General features: G+C 46.6%; 1 long non-coding RNA gene across 1 annotated transcript; it reads right to left on the bottom strand.

Moving 5' to 3' along the window:
• Positions 1-10,466: 10,466 nt before the first annotated feature.
• LOC139053364 (uncharacterized) lies at positions 10,467-14,617 on the bottom strand. Its single transcript, XR_011510435.1, has 4 exons — positions 14,338-14,617; positions 13,165-13,199; positions 12,229-12,303; positions 10,467-12,166 (listed from the first exon to the last, which is right to left on the bottom strand). It is a non-coding gene; the product is annotated as an uncharacterized lncRNA (long non-coding RNA).
• Positions 14,618-21,221: the final 6,604 nt, after the last annotated feature.

Genomic DNA, 21,221 nt, shown 5'->3' with positions numbered 1-21,221 from the left:
CCTGCACTACATACAGCAGCAGCCGCCTATTTGTTGACCTGTTGTCATCCCGTAGTAAATGCTAGATAATATATTTTTTTCTTTTTGCGGGAAAATTAACCAGTGTAATGACCGCACCCCTGAAATTGAGTCAATTTTTTTTGCAAAAAAGTGCGATCATTATGCGAGTAAATAGGGTAACACACTGAATTTTTAGCCTGTAAAGGGGTTGTATACAAATGGGGGCAGCCAACTCTAGTGTGACAATAAACAAATATTTGTTCTCACAATATTGAAACCAGTCATAACATATATCCTCACAAATTTGGAAATGAATAACCAAAGAACCTTGCTGATTGTCTTATTAGTGTCCTAAACAAGATCTTTTGATGTTTATAATTTCTAGTTTAATTCACTTTCTCTAGTAAATGGACTCTGACCTAGACTACTCAGTGTAGGAGACTAACCCAGACCTGGAAGCCAATATTTAAATCTGAAATAAAGACATTCATCCCATGACCACGTCACTGCTATGTCATCAGAAGCGTGCATCCATGGACATATAGTCTGTAAAATAATTTTTACATGATCTGTACTGTTACTCTTGCACTAATAAATTAGGAAATGCACTTGCTATTTAAAGCACTGCTGTAAACCTTTGTGTTTGAGAAACGAAATACTCAAAAGTGTAACACAACCAATGTGTGCATATAACCTACGATGCCTTTGACATTCGTCAGTGTGGCAAATAGGCACCGAGAAATGCAAAGGGCATCATAGCTTTCTTGTTTGAAACCTTGTATGCGAGTATATTACTGGTATCTTTGCAGTGAAAGGAAGTCACATTATTATCAGACTTATGAGGGGAACTCATGTTTCTCTAGTTTAATATTTTATTTTTTGTGCTCCTATATTCTTGACTTTTCCAAGAATAATGGGTGTTTGATATAAGTACTCTATATTGCTCTTAAATTTTTCCTGCACAATAGCCCACGTTAGGTTACATTTCTTGAACACTTTGCAGTGCTGTAGATTATCAAAAGAAAGAAAAAAATGCTGTAAGTTTGCATTTTAGCTTTCTGTATAACAAGTATGAACCTATCGATTACATACACAAGTACAAAAGAACTACGAAAAACTGGGCATAAAGACATACATTATAGTAATAGCAGGAATCGATGGTGAGAATTCTAATAGAAAGGAACCATTAAAAACTAGGCACTAAAGACACATATTAATTATAATAACACAAGTATTTGCTAAGAATTTGAAGAGACAAATAGAATGTCTCTTCAAATCACTCCACCCTAACATTCATCCATGGTTCGATGAGTGACCACAGTTGGTGATGCTGTTTGGATAAGTTGCAGCTGAGGTGCAGCTGTGAAATAGGTGGAACATGTAGAGGGGTCACCAAAGGTTGCACGCTGGTTGCACAGCAGGTTGCCTTGATCTCCGGACTCACTCGACACTCATGCGTTGAGCCTGGTTATACGCCATTTGCAAGAGGCCTGGCCCGAGTGTGTGGTACGGCTTTGGTAAATTTTCGAGGCAACCTGAAAAACACAGATCGATATCTATAAGCACCACAATATTCTTCACCATAGGGCAAACCTGAAGTTTACCATCGGCACATAGCAGATAATGAAAACAGACACAAGCCACCAGACTACAAGTATAAAAATGTGCAAAAGTGTAAATGAGTGTGAAGAGCTGTTTATAGGATGGAATGTTTCATTTTGTCTTTTGTAGATCAATAATAGTATCTTAACATAAAGTCAAGTGTACTTGGCCCTCCCTAAAAAAATTTAAATTATGGGGTTTTACTTGCTAAAACCACTTTCTTATCATGAGGCACGCCGTAGTGGAGGACTCCGGAAAGTTCGACCACCTGGGGTTCTTTAATGTGCACCTGAATCTAAGTACACGGGTGTTTTCGCATTTCGCCCCTCTCAGGAATCCAGCTATCGCTTAAGCGTATGAGGTATCAACAAACATGGTCAAGGAAAATCAATATATAGAGTTCGAAGTAATTGCAGAACATGACAAGGATGAAAGAATGATACACGGCATTACAACCAGGACAGGAACCCGAGGGCCTGCCTAAAACAGAAGAGTTTATCTGGTATTTCTTCTCCTGCATTAAAATCTTTCTCTCGCCAGACTCATCTCGAATATCAGAGGAATGGCGATCTTCCATGACTCTTAGCGTGCTATTGAGAGTCAAACGACCCATGCGGGAATGTTGACTCTTTTTTCTGACTCTACTCGCGCAAAAGTGGGTCTTCGGAAAAAAAAGAGAGTCAAGTTGCTGTGACTCACTTTTTACTCTCTTTTTTCTTAGAGTGTACCACGCGCCGAGCTGTCGTGCCGGACGACACGGTTTCGGCTTTAACTGACAGTTCTGGTGCTGCTTCCGCCCACTCTTCGTTCCTCGACCAAATCAAGCAATTTGTTCGCGAAGAAGTCGCGCGCCAACTGTCACTGCTGCCTCCTACCCAGTCGTCTGAGTCCTCTTTGTCCCCGGACCTGCGACACGTTATCCATGAACAAATCAGCGACGCACTACGTCTCGCTAACCACCCACCTTCAGCGACAGTCCCGCTCACTTACGCTGCCGTCGTTGCCAGGCCCAGACCTCAGCCTGAAGTTGCGCATTACACGCCCACAAGCGGCTTCTACGCCTCGCCTTCTGCAGCTGCGAACTACGTGCCCAGAAGCGGCTTCTGCGCGCCTCCGCAGCCCCTACGCCCAGCTCCAAGCTGTGCTCCGCTACCTAGACCCCCTGTTAATAATCCGTGGCGTACCCAAGACAATCGGCCGATCTGCTTCGCGTGTGCCTTTGCTGGAGACGTGGCACGGTTCTGCCGCCGGCGAGGTTGGTATCCTCCCGATACTGCGAGACTTCAAGGGAATGGTCCTGACTCCCAGTCCCGCTATTCACCACCAGCTCCGCACTTCGCTCCTTGATCTCCTGTTCCCCAAAGCTTCAACACTCGTCGATCTCCATCTCCCCGTCGACGTTCCCTGTTCCCCATCGTCCGCCGCCCTCCGGCTGTGGAGGAAAACTAAAAGGCGCAGTTCCGGAGGCAAGAACTGTGACCTCTTCGAACTGCTCAAGCCCTCGTTTATTCCCAACGAACCTCATTGAAGTTTTTGCCGAAGGTATCGCCGTTCACGCGCTTGTCGACACGGGTGCCGCAGTGTCCGTGATTGCCGACCAGCTTCGCCGTAGGCTCCAAAAACTCGCCATGCCGTTTTCTGCCATTTCGCTGCGCACAGCAAGCGCTGATCCTATTGAGCCCTTAGGAACATGTACCGTCCGTGTCGCCATACAAGACAGTTTATACCACATTGAATTTGTTGTTCTTCCCCGCTGCTCTCACGCCATCATTCTAGGATGGGACTTCCTCTCATCTCATCACGCTATTATTGATTGTGCCCGTGCAGAACTTGCGCTGACTCCATTCTGCGGCAGTCTTTCTGAAGATTTGCCTCCGCCTCCTCGAGTGTTCGTTGCCACCGCCACTGATATGCCTCCTTTTTCTTCCGCCCTTGTACCCGTTTCCTGTGTTGCTTTCTACGATTCCACCGTTCTTTTCACGCCATCTCAACTGGCTGCACGCTGTCGTCTCTTTTTGCTTCCCTTTGGCCTCCTCCCCTTTCGCCAGGGCTCCAGTGCACTTTACGTTTCGAATCCATTTTCGTGTCCATCAAGCTTACATCATGGCGAGTGCCTCGGTTTTGCTGATGAATTCGACACGAGCTCTGTCTACGATGTGCCTGATGACTCGACTCCTCTTCACGTTGATGCCATGGCTCTTCCTGTCTCTGCGCCTCCGCCTGCATGTGACCGAGAGTTTGCTCCGTCTATTGACCCCAACCTCACTCCGAGTCAGCGCACGCAGATCGTCGACCTTCTTAATCGATTTCGATCTTCTTTCGACCTCCAGAAACAATGTTTAGGCCGTACCTCCACAGTCGTTCATCACATCGACACCGGCAGCCACGCGCCGCTACGCCAACGTCCCTACCGTGTGTCCGCGACGGAGCGCCGTGTCATCGATGAGCACGTAGGAGACATGCTCCGACGCGGCGTGATACAGCCATCACACAGTCCTCGGGCTTCTCCGGTAGTGCTGGTCAAAAAGAAAGATGGGACAATTCGTTTTTGTGTGGACTATCGACGACTCAACAAGATACCCGGAAAGATGTATATCCTCTTCCCCGTATCGACGACGCACTGGACTGCCTCCAAGGCGCTGAATTGTTTTCGTCCTTAGACTTGCGATCCGGTTATTGGCAGGTACCGGTAGCTGATGCAGACCGTCCGAAAACGGCATTTGTTACGCCTGACGGCTTATTTAAATTTACCGTGATGCCCTTTGGCCTCTGTAATGCACCTGCAACTTTTGAAAGAATGATGGATAACATCCTCCGGGGCCTCAAATGGCAGACATGCCTTTGTTATCTCGATGACATTGTCATCTTTTCCCCGGGCTTTTCTTCTCACCTGTCCCGACTCAAACGCGTGCTCACTTGCCGTGCCGATGCTGGACTACAGCTCAACTTGAAGAAGTGTCGATTCGCCGCCCGGCGGCTAGTCATCCTTGGCCACGTTGCTTCGAAAGATGGTGTGCTCCCAGATCCAACCAAACTCCAAGCCGTTGCCGAATTTCCAAGACCAAAGACCACAAAAGAACTCCGCAGCTTCATCGGATTATGCTCCTATTTTCGTCGTTTCATCCGCAACTTCGCCACCATAATAGCGCCTTTAACGCAGCTTCTCGCGGGTAACCACGACCTCGTGGCTGGGCCGCCAGCTTGCGATGCCGCATTCACGACGCTGCGACGTCTTCTAACCTCACCCCCCATACTCCGACATTTTGACCCAAGCGCACCGACAGAAATACACACGGATGCCAGTGGCGTCGGTATTGGCGCTGTTCTTGCACAGCGAAAGACTGGATTCGATGAATACGTTACCTTCGCTAGCCGCGCACTCACGAAAGCGGAAGCAAACTATTTCGTTACAGAAAAAGAATGCCTGGCTATCATTTGGGCCATAGATAAGTTCCGACCTTAGCTCTACGGTCGCCCGTTCGACGTCATCACGGACCACTATGCACTCTGCTGGCTGTCGTCCTTGAAAGATCCTTCAGGTCGCCTCGCTCGATGGGCGCTTCAGCTCCAAGAGTATGCTATTCGAGTGCTGTACCGCTCAGGCCGTAAACATTCAGACGCGGATGCCTTGTCTCGCTCTCCAGTGTCAGGCCAGCCCAATTATCAGAAAGTACGAATATGCGAGTCCTCCCTCACCGCTACGGATATGCTTTCGGAGCAGCAGAAGGAACCATGGATTGTTGCTATGCTGGCTTTTCTGTCAGACCCATCAGCGCCTTCTACTGGATGTGCGTTGCGTCGCCAAGCACACCACTTCGCTGTTCATGACGGGCTCCTATACCGCCGTAACTACCTCTCGGACGGGCGCAAATGATTACTCGTGGTTCCTCGGCATCTACGTTCAGACGTATGTGCAGTGTTTCACGATGACCCGCAATGCGCACATGCAGGAGTACTAAAAACGTACGCGCGCCTACGAATTCGTTGTTACTGGCGCGGGATGTACCGATTCGTCCGCCAATATGTCCGCTCCTGCCTCGCATGCCAACGCCGTAAGAACACCCCTCATGCCTTAGCTGCTCCACTGCAACCCTTGCCTTGACCAGGACGGGCCTTTGACCGGGTCGGAGTTGATCTTTATGGGCCCCTTCCTGGTACTTCAGATGGCAACCGCTCGGTGATAGTGGCGATAGACCATCTCACGCGTTACGCGGAAACTTCGCCTCTGCCCAATGCATCTGCGCGGGATGTTGCCGGGTTCCTTCTGCGTAACACCATACTTCGCCATGGAGCCCCCAGAGAGTTGCTGAGCGACAGAGGCCGCGTCTTTCTGTCTGATGTTATAGAAGCCCTGCTCAAGGAATGCAACGTAATTCACCGTACTACTACTGCATACCACCCATAAACTAATGGCATGAATGAGCGCTTTAACCGCACTCTTGGCGGTATGTTAGCCATGTACGTCGCATCTGAGCAAACTAATTGGGACTAAATTCTACCCTTCGTGACGTACGCTTATAATACCACCACACAGATCACTACAGGATTTTCCCCGTTCTTTCTTCTTTACGGACGCGAGCCTTCCTGTACAATGGACACCATCCTTCCGTATCGCCCTGACACGATGGAGGCTACTACCCTGTCCGAAGCTGCTGCACACGTGGAAGAGTGCCGAAAGCTCGCCCGCACATTTACTTCGGCCAATCAGCAGTGACAGAAGCACCTTCGGGAGATTCCCTCCTCTCTGGCACCCTATGCCCCTGACTCACTAGTCTGGCTTTGGGTTCCCGCTACCAGCCCTGGACTTTCACCAAAGCTTGTTTCCAAGTAACAGGGTCCCTGCCGTGTCGTCAGTCAAACGTCTCCTGTGAACTACTTGGTAGAACCCCTTGAGCCACCTTCCGATAAGCGCCGCCGAGGGCGCGAAATCGTGCACGTTCAGCGGCTCAAGCCCTACTTTGATCCACCTGTGCTATCTTGCCCGTAGGTCGCCGAGACGGCTCCTCTTTTCCGGGGAGGCAATTGTACTGGAGAAGAACGCGCAGCAGGCATTGTTTCGAGAAAGACGACGACAACGTGTGGTTGGAAGCCTTGTGTCTGTGTTGCCGAAGCTCTGTGTCCTCTCGCTACGTGCTCTCCTATCTGTGCGTCCAATCAATCGAACTATAACGCATCTTAACATTATAAACAACATCTACAGATCAAATACATCATTAGACATGTCATTTACAATAAACACGAAAAAGAACATTATAAAAGAAAGTCGGAAAAAAGCATGGATGAAATACATGAAATGACATGTGAGAGAAAAGTCAAAAGTACACCGCCAGATCGTAGTTAGTTATCGCAGGAAATGATGTTTAAGGTGATTTTTAAAGATTTCAAGAGAATTACAGGATTTTATAGTTGATGGTAATTTATTCCAAAGAGAAATCGCAGCGAAGGAAGATATTTTTGCCGTAAGTGGTATGAACCATGGTTAACAAGAAATTGTTGTTAGTCACAAATCTGGTTATAGTTTTATTCTGCATAAGGTCAACTGCAATTAACGCCAACGTAAGATTATTATGAAGCAACTTGTGGAGTAAGACGAGTATGTTAAAATGGAACAAATTATTAATAGGCAAGATATTATACGTGCGAAGTAACAATGAGACATTGGATTGCTTGAAGCTGGAAGTGATAATACGTATTGACTGATTTTGGATGTATTGAATTGATAAGTGAAAAGCGTATATGTTGCCCCATGAAACAATGCCGTAAATAATGCGACTATGAATGAACGCATAATACAGCACTAGCAGAGCCTCACGAAAAAAATAAAATAAAGGACGAGCTTTCATTTAAGCACATACACCAAACGCAGTCTTGTACTTGAGATGTTGGAAGTGAAAGCGAAATTTAAGGTTTGGGTCAAGATGTATGCCAAGAAAAGTGACATCGGTGCTAACGGGAATTGAATGAATTCCAAGCTTTACTTCAGGAATAGAAATTAAGACCCTTTGAGCACGTGTCCATATATTCAGTTTTTAGAGGATTAAAAACTAAGTAATTGTTGCTACACCATTTTATAATGTTACTTAATGCAATGTTTAACTTTAACTTTAATCATATAGTTCAACACTATGCTTCTTTTCCATTAAATTTATCCAATTTTACTTTCCGCGTTTTTAACCTGCCGTTTAATGCTCTGTGTTTCTCCATCCTCGTGTCTGGTATACTTACTGGTTAGCTTTCTAGTTCTTTTCCGCCATTGTGAGCCAACGCTCTTTCTGTATAGGTATTTAAGTACCTTAGCTGCCCACCTGTTATCTTCCAATTTGCTCAGGTGTTTTTCATGTAGGATTTTACACTCAGCTTCCTGTGTTTTAAACGATTTAAGACGGCAAGCTGGGCGAGTTGGTGGTTGAACATATTCCTGTGGGTGGGCAGCGCAACCCGGACGAAGGACGAAAGGAAGAACACAACACGAGCGCAGCAAACCTTGCCTTAATCCTGCGCTCGTGTTGTGTTCTTCCTTTCGTCCTTCGTCCGGGTTGCGCTGCCCACCCACAGGAATATTTTAAACGATGCCCAGCCCATATCTCCCTGTACTGCTTCGTTTCTGGTTTTCCCTTGGGCACCTAGTGCTAATCGTCCAGCAGCTCTCCGATTTACTTCTAGTCTCGACTGAACTTCTGCCCTTTAGCACAGGACCGCATTTGCTAAAGTAAGCCCCGGCACCATTACTCGCTTCCAAATACCTCTCAGTACCGCATACTTGTTGTACCCCCACAATGCCCTATGTTTCATTATACTGGCATCTCTTCGCCCTTTTGTTATGAGAGACTGTTCGTGCTTTTCCGCGTACACCTGCCCTTTGTTTATCCATACCCCAAGATATTCGTATTCGGCCATTATGTGTATTTCATGGCCTTGTATTGTAAGCTCCTGATCAGTTGTATCGTTGAAAAACATCCCACAAGACTTAGCTGCACTATAACTGAAACCTAAACCGTCTCCTTCGTCTCCACAGTAATTAACCAGAGTCTGCAAATCTTCGTGGCTATCTGCTAACAGTACAATATTGTTCGCATACATTAACCCCGGAAGTCGTTGCTCAACAATATTTCCGCCTAATCTGTATGACAGATTATACCCTAGGTTGCTCCCTTGTAGCCTTCTTTCCATACTTATCATATAAAGCATGAACTGCAGTGGTGACGGAGGACAACCTTGCCTTAATCCTTTGTGTACCTCGACAGTTGTCGTACTCTTATTCCTTTCCATGTTATTTCAACATTATTTTCTCAATATATTTCCTGTAGAAAATCAATTAACTCATGACCGATACCATCATCCTTTAATATGTTCCACAGGAGTTCCCTGTTCATGTTGTCGTATGCACCGCCTATGTCTAGGAAGGCTAAATACAGTGGTCTATTTTCTACCTTAGCTATTTCTATGCAGTGGGTAAGCACAAACAGGCTATCATCTAAGCGCCTACCACTTCTGAACCCGTTCTGAAGTTCTCCGAGTATTCCATTACTTTCTACTCATGACTGCATGTTTAATTTCACCGCCTGCATTGCCAGCCTATATATAACTGATGTTACCGTAGTTGGTTGGAAGGATTTTATGTTCTTCTTATCACCTTTCCCTTTATAAATCAAATTCATTTTACTCTGTTTCCAGCTGTGCGAAATTTGCTTATTTGTTATGACTGCCTCCAATGCTTTTATCAGCGTTTCCTTGCTTCTTGGGCCAAGTTCATTAATTAACTTTATAGGAATTTCGTCTATACCCGCGGACGTGCATTTTGGAACATTTGCTTCCGCCTTTTTACACTTAAGATTGGTCAGTTCTAAGCTGTTTTCTATTTTGTTATCCTGTGTTGCTCCCTAATTCGGGGCGATTACCCTATCATCTTTCCTAAATGACTATAACTGAACCAATGTAGTTCACAGCGACATCTCCCTCTAAACAATTTCCTTCGGCATCGTGAATCTGTTCCTGTTTTCTGTGATGAGCTTTACCCAGCCAGGGGTGCTATGCAGGATGCGCCGAGTTTCTCGTTCACCCGAGTTGGCTCGACGGCAGTCAGTGAACGGAGATAGCGCGGAACGCGCCGAAGGTGCAGGCAAAAAAATATGTAGACAAAAAGCTGCATATGACAACATGAGCGCACCCTGCGCGGCACGCTGCTTCCACGTTTCAAGCGCAGAAGGCTGCACAACGAAACGCGCCAGCGCCGCGTATTGTTATCAACGGATTATCGCAACTTAGCGATACCGTGACTGCCCCGCTGTCCGTCTGCACACTTGCCGTGAGCCGCTTGCCACGCCTTTCCCGGGCGCGTCAAGGGCGTGCCTCATCTTTCGGCCGCTGTCTTTCTATCCTACATCGAATGCGAACAGGGTACATGCGGCGCATTCTTGCACCTACACTTTCACTCAAACGAATACGTTAAAACACAACAAATAAAATAACGAACATTTTTATTTCTTTCGGTATCTGTTTTTCGTTTTCAACGCTAGAAATTTGTGATGACAAACGGAGATCGAGCAAATTATTAAATTTTGCACTTCTTGCCGCGAGTGGCGACAGGGAAGCGAAAGCTTAGAAGCGGCACATTGAAGCGGGTCGCACGCACGAGGGCGTTCATACGGTGATAAGTTGCCTAGGGGCGCTGCAGTGCTATTCTCAATAAAGTTGGTCATGATCATAGAGTTACTATACTGACTCTAGAGGACAAGCTACCCATAGGGCCCATGCATTAAAATCGGGAACCTCAAGAGCGCCGCCATGTTGCTACGCGCCGAGGTTGCCAGCTCCTGAAACGCTTGCTAAACTTGGTGACAGTAGTCAGTTTTAATCCGGCAACAGTAGCAGCGTAGCAGCATGGCGTCTCGCTTGTGATGTTGTGATGTGTGCGTGCAGCCGTGTGTTTGGGCTTTATAAGTCGGTTCTTTATTCTATGTTGCGGGATGGTGTGGGTGTGGTCCATGTTGGCCGTACAGCTGGCAGTTATGCAACCGAGGGATGATCCTGTTCAAGTTTCTGGCGGTATGCGGTTTTCAGCGGTCACGCCTGTTGCAGGAGTGTCACTCGACGACGTTACGAGCTCGAAGCTGTGGTCAGATTCCTCGTTGGCGTTCCGTAATTATCTTCGCACGGGCGCGGTATGTTGCAAAAGCCGCATTCGCGATCTATCGTCGTGACGATAGATCGGGTTTTTTATTATTATAAGTAATGATCCAACTGTAGGGCACATGTAACCGACAAACGGAAGTCTCAGGAGAGCACCTGAGATGATAGTAGAGCAGGCGGCGCAGGAACTCCAGGGCACCCGAGGGACAGTGGGGGGATCAAAGCTCGAAGCAGAACGGTACGTAGGTTGGGGCCGCCGAGGCAGGTGTGTGCCAGGGAGTGTTCGCACGGACAGCTCCCCAGGCACGCGCAGCCGTGCCTCGCAAGGTCGAGATACCTTAAAGGCACCTGCGCCCATTGTCTTTCTTTTGCCTCGGCGCAGTGAGCACGATTAACGAGAATAATGTGGAGGGCATCCGGTGCAGTCGCGAATGCATCATGACAAATGCAGCTCGCGTCGCCTGGCGTCTGTAGTAATATCAGAGTTGGTTGTATGAACTTTATGCATAATACGTTTTGTTACGGTACCTCAACGGAATGGGTCTAGAGGACGGTGTTGGTACATTTTTTCGTACCGCCCTAATCCTATACCCCCACTACAAACACACACATACCCCCTTTTTTTATGTATACATACAATTCCTTGCCATGACGGATCATAGCCTCCTTTATTTTTGAAAAATAGAGGCGGCTATGGACCGATTGACCAGTTCAAGTTGTCAAATTGTCAGTAACTGTCGTAGGAATCACTGTAGTAAACATAATTCCACGATCGGATTGTTTAGTTTAATTTTTTGTTGTAACACTGAGGACTACATAGAACTTTATTTTGTATATGTGAGAGAAGTATGTGGGTATCACGAGCTTAAGCCAATGTGCGATACACAGACAAAGCAGCTGCTACAACATGAACTGCATTGAGGGCCACACAACACATACATAATTAAAGGTGCAAAATATAGGGGGAAGCTTCAAAATACGCTCTGTAGCACTGCAAAGTATAACATATATTGTATGTGTACAATAAATGTTCAAAAATACAATGCATCAATGTCCCATTTGCCTTCAAGTTTATTATGAAGTTCAAGTTTACTGAAGTATATTATGAGCATATGTACAACAGGAATCAACTAACACACCCGCAGTCAAGGTGGCTGTTCGAGGTGTGCTGGCTGCCTCAGTGTAAGAAAAAGAAATTGGGTAAATGTCGACACCAGTGCCACTGCTTCTTGCCTCAGACCTGCACGTGCCTCTGCGGCATCTTTGTGCACAAGTGCGCTGGCGTGGTGAGGCGTAGGAGTCATCCGAGAGAAAGAGTATTGTTTACATGGAGAAGTGGCTGTTCACATTGCCTGTCACTTTCCCTCAAATGTTTCCTTGGCGACTAGGGTGACACACCTGCAGTCAAGGTGGCTGTTCGAGGTGTGCTGGCTGCCTAAATGAAATAAAAAGAAATTAGATGAATGTTGATACCAGTGCTATTGCTTATTGTCTTACCTGCATTTGCCTCCACGGCCTCTTGGTTTGTGGAGTCTGTATGAGGGAGCTGCTGTGGCTAGGCGTAGGCATTGTCTAAGCAAAAAGAAAAGGCCATTTAAATGGGGAATTATGGAAATAAATGCAGTTATGTCTGCTTCTTGCACTCTTCTTGCCTAGAAGTTTTCAAACATAGTGTCCAGAACACACCAGCACTTTGACTGCTTCTGCTTTTTACCTGCAGGTGTTGCTGCGAGATCCTTAGTATGGCTGCGTGCAGCATTGTAACACTTGGTGGAGGCATTTGAAGTGGTAGCCAAAAATATAAAGAATCATCCTTGTCTGCACGAATGCTTTCAATTTCTAAATGCAGTGGTAACTATCACTATTGGTGCAAGGCCCCCCCACATCTATGCGGCAAGTGCCATAGCTCGAAACTGAATTGTTCCTTTAGTGTTTCACAAGGCATCTGATATGTCCACATTAGATGTGATGTGTTTGTTTTTATTTATCCCAGTGTGGAGAGAGCATCATTAAATGGCTGAAGTACTATAGCGCCAAATATGCACCAACTAGCCCAACAAAAAGTTCTGCTGAAATATCATTAAATGCTTTGTTTATTTTTGCGTGTCTTGTTTTTTGGTTTATTTCTGAATTTATCATGATGCTAAAGTGACTTATGTAATGGCAATCAGCTTTTGTTTTGCAGAAAAACAATGCATTTCCTGACCCATTGTTTGACATCCCCTCACTCGCATAATTTTGCAGAGTATTCTACCCATATTGACTTGCTTGACCTCCACTAAAGGGTCTTGCATTTTTAAATACGACTCTTTCCTTAAAATCATTCGACACTTCTCATAATTTCTGTACCTTGGGCTTCTGATACTCTGCATTCACTATTTTTGCTTGTTTCTGACTAGAAATGTCTTCTTTAATTTAGAGCTTAAATTTTACCTTTGGAACACACGGAAGGGCTTGCCATTGCATATCTGCATAAAATTGAAACATGTTTCATTAAACATTTGCAAAATCCCATTGAAGATTGATGAATGCAGCTTGCAGTGTGATATGACTGAATGAGCCATAAAAGTAACTCGTCTCACTTGGTAAATGAAAGCACATATTAGTGTGATGCACAAGATACGTTACACTAACGTGGTGGGTTCTCTTGCTTATACAGCAAAATAATCGGTGCGCGAGAAAAAATTTATTTTTGCATAACCCTTGTACACACTGACTTAAGGAAAATGAGCTGGAGCTGTCCACATGATGTACTTATTTTACCTGCGAGTATGGTCAACAAAAATGTGTCCCAGCTGCTTAGTGGTATTCCAGATTATGTCAGTATTGCATATGTGCCTGTTGTCGAAAATAATGGAATTTTGAAAGTGCTCGCAGGGATCTGATGTGAATATCTGCAGTTTATGGATACATGTAAAAGACTCAGCATCAAGTGCAAGTGAACGGTCCCACAGGCCCGGAGTCGATCATGCAAATAGATTCGCTGCACAAATTTGTGACATGAAATGGCATGCAAGGAAGTGTTGAAAATATTCCACAGTTAATAAAACGCCTAAGCTATTAATATGTGGGTTGATGCACTCGTTATGCAAAACGGAGGTGAGGCGTGCAGACAGGAAACAAGAGTAGAGTATTTACAAGCAAACAACACGCGCGCCGCCCACTTCTCTACTCTTGTGTCCTGTCTGCACGCCTCACCTCTGTTTTGCATAATGAATCCTTACGAACTAGCTCAGCTTTCTGTCGTTCTAAGTCTCCATGCACTCTATTTCGTCCGCATTAGGCACTCGCCTCTTGATTACTTCGTGGCACAGAAATACTCGGTCATCAGGCTGTTTTTCTGCTGTGGCCTTTGTAGAAGCATGATTGTTTATAGTGCAACAATTGAACAGATTCTTTGAGTTGCTTGTGGCTTCGCCAATACAATTGCGGTGCGCTGGTCCGCCTGTCCAGCAATTTCCTACTGAAGGGAAACTTGCAAATAAAAACACCGCTCCGCATGCAGAAAAATGCTCTACTGTGACGCTTCTCGAACGATTGTGATGTACCACAAGAGCTGCCTACTCGCGTGATATTCTCAACAAGGAGATACATTCGTTTACTTACATGTGAAGGTATATGCCAGACCACTTCGGGGCTTCGGTGGCACATAAGGCACGAGTGTGTCATAGCGTCCGATGTCGACGCGCGATCGCATGTCAAACGAAACTACTACGCATCCAAAAAACAGATTCGAAACCGAAATTCGCGTCATCCTTTATTGCATGAATGCGTACATCGTGATTTACATAAGTCACGGACTTAGCGATCGCTTTCTATAAACTTAATATTAACGCACCACCTTCATAAAGTCATCAGACATGCGTTTTTAGGTGACAAAGCATAAGGTGACCTGTACTTGTTCTCAGCTCTTTCAATAGTAATTGCGCTGGCCACATTGACCAGTAGCAACAGGGCGGCGCCCTAGAGGTTCCCACTTTTCCGGCCCAGCTTTTCCTCTAGAGTTGTTCTACTAACTCTATGGTCATGATCCACGGAGAGTCATAGCCACTCTTTTCCTATTAGGGGAATAGAAACGCAGCGCCGCGGTACGGCTGTTCATCGCAGGCGCTTCACTAGGCTATTAAGGTCCCCGCTTTACCAACTAAAAACGACACAACAGCTGTAGCTGCAAAATGGCGGTATGTTATTTTAGAGTGTGTAGTGACGCAGTTCAGTAAAAATCTACTAGTTTATCTTTGTGCGCGAAGCCTCTGTGATACATTGCGAAAAGGGTAACTCTGAACTTAGTGTCACACATTACTTCCCCCCTCTTCTTTGGCTTCTGGATTGGATTTGCGCGGCTCGCTACGTGCTTGCGCGCGCTTTTCCGAGCGCAGATTGGTGTGCGCCTGGTTTCTGCGCTATAGGCTGTTATGCGATCGCTTTTTCGAGCGCAGATTGATGTGAGCCTGGTTTCTGCAATAGGCTTTTGCACGATCGCCTGCTTTTTGCAGGGCTTTCAAAAGGCGAAGTGAGCGTCGCTTACTGCTATAGAGTTACTGTATATGCTATAGCACATACAGTAACTCTACTTACTGCGGAAGTGCAGCGCCGCGGGCGCACCGTGTATGGAAGCGCTCAGCAATGCCGGGAAACATTCATACAAAAGCAAAGGGTCGGAAAAGTGCGCTTTATTTTCCATTACTATGTCACACTAGGTAGCGCCGTGCGATCGCTTCTAATAAACGCAGAAACGAGTCCTTGCAGCGCATGTGCCCATTAATCGATGCCCACCATAGCCATATCAGGTGCGACTCGAGAAGCTGTGGAGTCACTCTGTAGCCGGCGGAGTCGAGGTAGCGCTTCACCTTCTGCCAGTAGCTTTCGATTTTCTGGGTGTGTGGTATAGGGCCCATTCATCACTGTGGATGGTGGTTCCCGGTTCAACGTTGGCTGCAATAATGGGGCCTAGCGTCGCCGCGTCTCGTCGGTCGACCTTGAATAGTCGGAGCTCCCCGGTGGTCACGCAGATCATGCCGAATACCCATGGTCCACGATCTGCAATGCCGCCGTAATTTTGGCGGCTCGGCGGAACGTTGTCGCCCGTCATCAGGCGGCCTCGATTGTATTTTCGCTTGCCGCGAAGGATGCATTCATCAATTTGCACAATCCTCCCGGGGCCACCGAGTGGGGGTCGCGCCAGCAGTTCGTCCCGCACGACCTCACGAGCGTAGTTCCTCCAGTCGGCGATGACATGGTCCGACAGATTAAGCAAGTCGCCGGTCATCTTCTTCATGAGCCACGTGCCTATGTTTTTGCTCACGCAGTACGTGAGCCAAATCACTTGCCGCCTGCAGTAAGCGACGCTCACTTCGCCTTTTGAAAGCCCAGTGCAAAAAGCAGGCGATCGTGCAAAAGCCTAGTACAGAAACCAGGCTCACATCCACGGAGGAAGGAAACTAAGGAGAGGCCCTGAGGTCACTCTTTGTGAAGCAAAAGTGAAGCCGGAAGTTGGCGTTGCTCATGGCGATGCTCCGCCTTTTGTGCCACCCTCCTCTCTTGTTTACATCTTTCGCGAAACCACGCCGCGCTGCGCGTGGTTTCGCGCGCGGAGCGCTCGCGCTCGCGCAACATCCGGCAGAGCACGGTGCAGGTAACACAGCGCAACAAGACACGGTGACAAACGCAAACCCGCTCACGCAGCGCCTTTACCACGGCACGAAACCTACCAGAGCAACACGTGTGAGCGCTCAAACAACGCCGCCATTGTGGCCCAAAAAACGTGACCATACAGCAAAAAAAAAGCAGCAAAAAAATGAGAACCTACCACGTCATTTCCGCCACACTTTTCTTCTAGCGCGCGGAGGGGGTAGGGCCTCTCCTTAGTTTCCTTCCTCCATGCTCACATCAATCTGCGCTCGAAAAAGCGATCGCAAGCACGTAGCGAACCGCGCCAATCCAATCCAGAAGCCAAAGAAGAGGGGCTAGTGATGTGTGACACTAAGTTCAGATTTACTGCGAAAAGTGCGTGCTTCCCCAGCGACACAATTCATCGCTTGTCATCGCTTGCCCAGTGAAGGCGCCTCTGAGCGCATGTACGCAGTATATGAGTGTGTTGTGCCGTCGAAGGTGCTTGCGGATTACTTCTGCTGGAGCCAGCAGCGATCGCAGATGGATCAGAAGTATGGTGTTACTCGGTGTTGTTCCTGTTTTTCTTTTCTATTAAAGTGCCTTTGCCATGTCATTGCATTGTGTAAACCATTAAAAGCCTTCATTTCTTTATTTGCCATGTGAGCATGGCTTAATTCTTTTTTTAAGTTATGTACCAGATGTAGCCTTTATGTAATATCTTTATATATTGCTATGTGGTGTAATGTGACCACCGTGGGCAGTGTTTCTTTTTGTGTATCTTCTTTTTTATGACTTTGTATGCTACTGCCAAATAAGGGGGGCCGTTGCTCTGTCAAGCTGTTGAAAGACAGCTTTTACTTCGGTCCCCCTGCATCATCATGTATGACGTGATGGTCGAAAATAAACTCACTTACTTACTTATATCGTAACGACACCGCAGCACTCGCATTTTGGCAGGTGAGGGCTCTTGTGTGTAGTTATGAAATCAGGGGTGCGATCTTGTACGCGTTCCAAAATAGAACGGAGGCGGTCCGTTCCACCGAGCCGCACATGGTCGGTCAGTTTGAACGGGGAAGAACGCCATGACGTCAATTGTGAAGTGATATCTGCTGTCAATCATTCCGTGTTGTCTGCTATCGGACAAACGCAACGGAACGGACCGCCAATTTCGCGACGGAAAGAACGGACCGCCTCCGTTCGAGTTTGGAACGCGTATAAGATCGCACCCCAGATTTCGAACGGAGAGAGGTGTTGGAACTGTTGAGTGCGCAGTGCTTGTGATGAAGAAATGCCATTGCACTGGGTCTAGAAGAGCGAGCGATTCTCGGACGCTGATCGTGTTTACGACGCTGTGGCTCCGTTTCATCACCGATGACAGAGCAGCCATCTCAAACGACTGCTGCAATACGCATTCCTCAGCATCGTCGTCCCCCTCGACGCATCGACGCCTTGCAAGCAGCTACAGCGACGTGCCGATAATTATTTACTGTGCGCTACGCGCCACAATGCAGTTAATGAAACTGTGTTGTGCGGCCATCTCAGCCCGAGAAGGTGTATGCATAAGCCAGCGACAGTCAACGCTTTGTTTTTGATAGTGGTGCTCAGTACATCACCGATGACAGTGCGTTGTGCGTGTTTTATGTCGGCGGTCAAGATTGTTGATGCCTCTCAGCTCGACACCGCGTCGCTGTTGCCGGAAGATAAGTTGGGCGTGGCCCAACTGTAGTGGGTGCGCGCGCAATAGTTACATGCCTCGCGCGGGGCGTGACCTCTGGTTCTGATTGACAGGCGAACTCGTGCTAAACTCGTACATCGCGATACCCCCTCCGAGTTCAACTCGGGAACATGGCGGCGGCAGCAGCAGCCTGTTTCATTGCATCCAGCGGCAGCAAGCGTCAGTATGACCGACGGGGAGTTTCAGCGTCATTTTCGCCTGTCGAAGACATCAGTGCGCTGGCTGTGTGACGAGCTAGGCGAAGACTCGTCTGCGGTGACAGCGTGGCGGGCTTCATTCGCTCACCGTCGCAGAGCAAGTCATCTGTGCCCTCCGTTTCTACGGGACTGTGAGTTTTCAGGGAAGCGTCGGCGCCGAGCGTTACATTGGACGCCATCAAACTACTGTTAGCAACTGTGTCAGAGATGTGTCTGACGCGCTTATCGATGCGGCAGTGTGTAAGCGGTGGCTAGCTTTCCAGAATACTGCGGCGGAGCGCGCATATATAAAAGAATGCTTCCTACTTTGTGGGAACATTAAACGTAGTCGGGTGTGTCGACGGAACGTACGTAGGAATTAAGGCGCCTTCAATGTCAGCGTTACTGTGATTAACAGACTTTTTCGTTGGTTGACCACTTTTTGCCGATTGTTCTACTTGTCTGTCAGGGTGCCTTCCAAATGGCTCACTTTCTTGGGAAAGAGGTTAATAAGTATAAATAGATAAATGGATATCACAAATTGTGTGCAGTAACCTATGAATCCTAATCTCATAAAGAACTTGGGGTTCTTCATTGGTGAAGTTACTAAGTATGCACAATGCTGAATTTTGGTCATGCGTAATCTATCGGACGCACTATGAAACAGCGAGGCATTGCACAATTTGTTGCAGCGCGAGATGTGGATGTTGCGCCAAGCCGGTTGTGCCTATGCACTTGTGGCGAAATGAAAATGCATTGAGAATCTTAGTGTGTTGGCTTGCATGAAGAAAATGCTTCATATTGTTTGCTCTGTTCACTGTCGATGCATGTGCCAGAGGTTCAGTGCATCTTCTTTTTTTGGGGGGCAGTGTTAATCTGGATGGATAAATTGTATATTTTCGTCTCATAATGGGGCTCTAATGCTTAAGCAGTAGAACAATGCACATCCGATACTCTGCAGAACTCTCTGTACGTGAAGACGTCATGAACCACCAAGGCAAAATTACATATCGGGAGAAATGTGGTGCAGATGCCAATGAAAAGTGGGTCTTTAACCCACCATGATAAAAATAAAAATTGCAGAGCAAATAGACCATTTGTACAGCTTTAGAGCAATGATTAACAAAACGTGATATGCCCAAACGAGTAAACGCTTGCCGCAATGCCAAAGTGGGCTGAGCGACAGGCAGCATATATTGGCATTGAACATGTCTCGTAACCGTTATTTTTATTGTAAGCCCTCGCTGTCACACCTTTCCCTCCAGCACTCCCTTCACTGAAACGTGGCACTGTCTTTCCATTGGTGTCATGATGATAATGGTAACGGCAGCAGCAAGGCTGGTTAATGCTTGCCTCTTTGATTCCTGTGAGTTTAGTGGTAAAGAATATGGCACGTGCATACATACAGCTGTGCTGCAAAATTTAACATTTGTGATTTTTTGGAGAGCTAATTTGTGTTGGGAAATTTCAAAGATGTGCTCCATTGTGGCCTAATAACTAGAGCATTGGTGAGGTTGAAGACGGTGTATTGGTATAGAAGCTTGAAGTTTAATTGCACAACAATTCGATGGGACACAAAGAGAAATACACACAGCAGAATGCTTTGCTGTGTGTGTTACACTTCTTTGTGTGCCGTTGAATTGTTGTGCGATCCAACTTCAAATAGAGCATTGGGCTTCTTTGGTGCAGGACCGAGGAAGTGTGAGCTATTCGACAACATGCCAGTGCCTTGCCACACAATTATGGAAGTCGGAAGGTTTGCAAAGAAAGCTTTGCTTTCAAATCCACCTGCTCGTATAATACAAGCGCTGATTGGAAGAACCATCACACAAAAATAATGGTGAAATCAATGGCCTGTGAAAAGTGTAATTTGTACATAGACATTGTGGACATAATAGGTGCCATACCGGCCTCAAAATTGTACTGGACAGAGCAGTTTGTTTCCTATGTGAAGCACAACCTCCCATTACATGCTGTGCAAATAACCAAGCTCAGTTTGTTTTGACGTGCTACACAACATTAAGTGTAATCTGTTTTTGATTCTAAAGAAGTGCCAAACACCACCTCTTTTTCAAGGACGTCATGGGAATATTTGGCGAGACCTTTTTCAGCCCCTCATAATGGAAGTGTGGCCAGCCAGCTTTGCTTGGATGCCTTTATAGATTTCTGCTCCTGATCATTGTGTGCTATCAAGTTGCAGAAGTCTATGCAACTGGTGCAAGGCATTACGTGTTTCTATAGTCGGATACAACTTTAGGAGGCTGCGGAATCTGCACTTGAAGGCAGGTGAACACAAGCCTGCGCCAATGGACACGCACTCTAGACGGACATCGTGCCACCGGACAGATAGTCCCTCTCAAACCTGCTCGTTGGAGAGGGACTATCTCTTTAGACGTGGAGGCAATCTGCTGGAGGCTGCTGCACTGGTCATCTGGGTGGGGCCTCTCCTGTCTTCTGAAAGTTTAGCAGACTGTAAAGGATGCTGCTTTTCATAAAACACAAAAGGACAAAGTGTACAATTATTTGGCCTATGAAATGGATACATCAGAAGTGTGCTGTGCAAGCGCTTAAGATGTGTGAAATATAGTACATGCGATTATAAGAAAATGTTAAAGAATATGTGGTATCGAACATGCATGTAATGGTACATTTGAATCGGGGAGTGTTGCAGTCATATGCACAGTCTATAGGTGATAGCATTATTAAGCTCCTGCTGTTTCCTGTCTTCATAGTGAATTACACACACCGTTCATCTTGTGGCTGATCAACACACACTGTATTCTTGCACATAGAAAGAACAAACACCAAAATGACGTGTATGCTGCATTAGTGTATTTTTTATTTACATGGTCCAAGAGTGGCACAGGTTGTCTTACATTTTTGCCTATTTTGAAGGGACACCAAGTGCATGTTACAAGTCTCCTAATATGCACAGCACAATGTTTACTGCAATAATTTTATTCATG

Source organism: Dermacentor albipictus, unplaced genomic scaffold (genome assembly GCF_038994185.2).
Source record: "Dermacentor albipictus isolate Rhodes 1998 colony unplaced genomic scaffold, USDA_Dalb.pri_finalv2 scaffold_100, whole genome shotgun sequence".
NCBI classification, from domain to species: domain Eukaryota; kingdom Metazoa; phylum Arthropoda; class Arachnida; order Ixodida; family Ixodidae; genus Dermacentor; species Dermacentor albipictus.
Note: the sequence above shows the minus strand (reverse complement) of the source record. Positions and strands in the feature narration are given on the sequence as shown.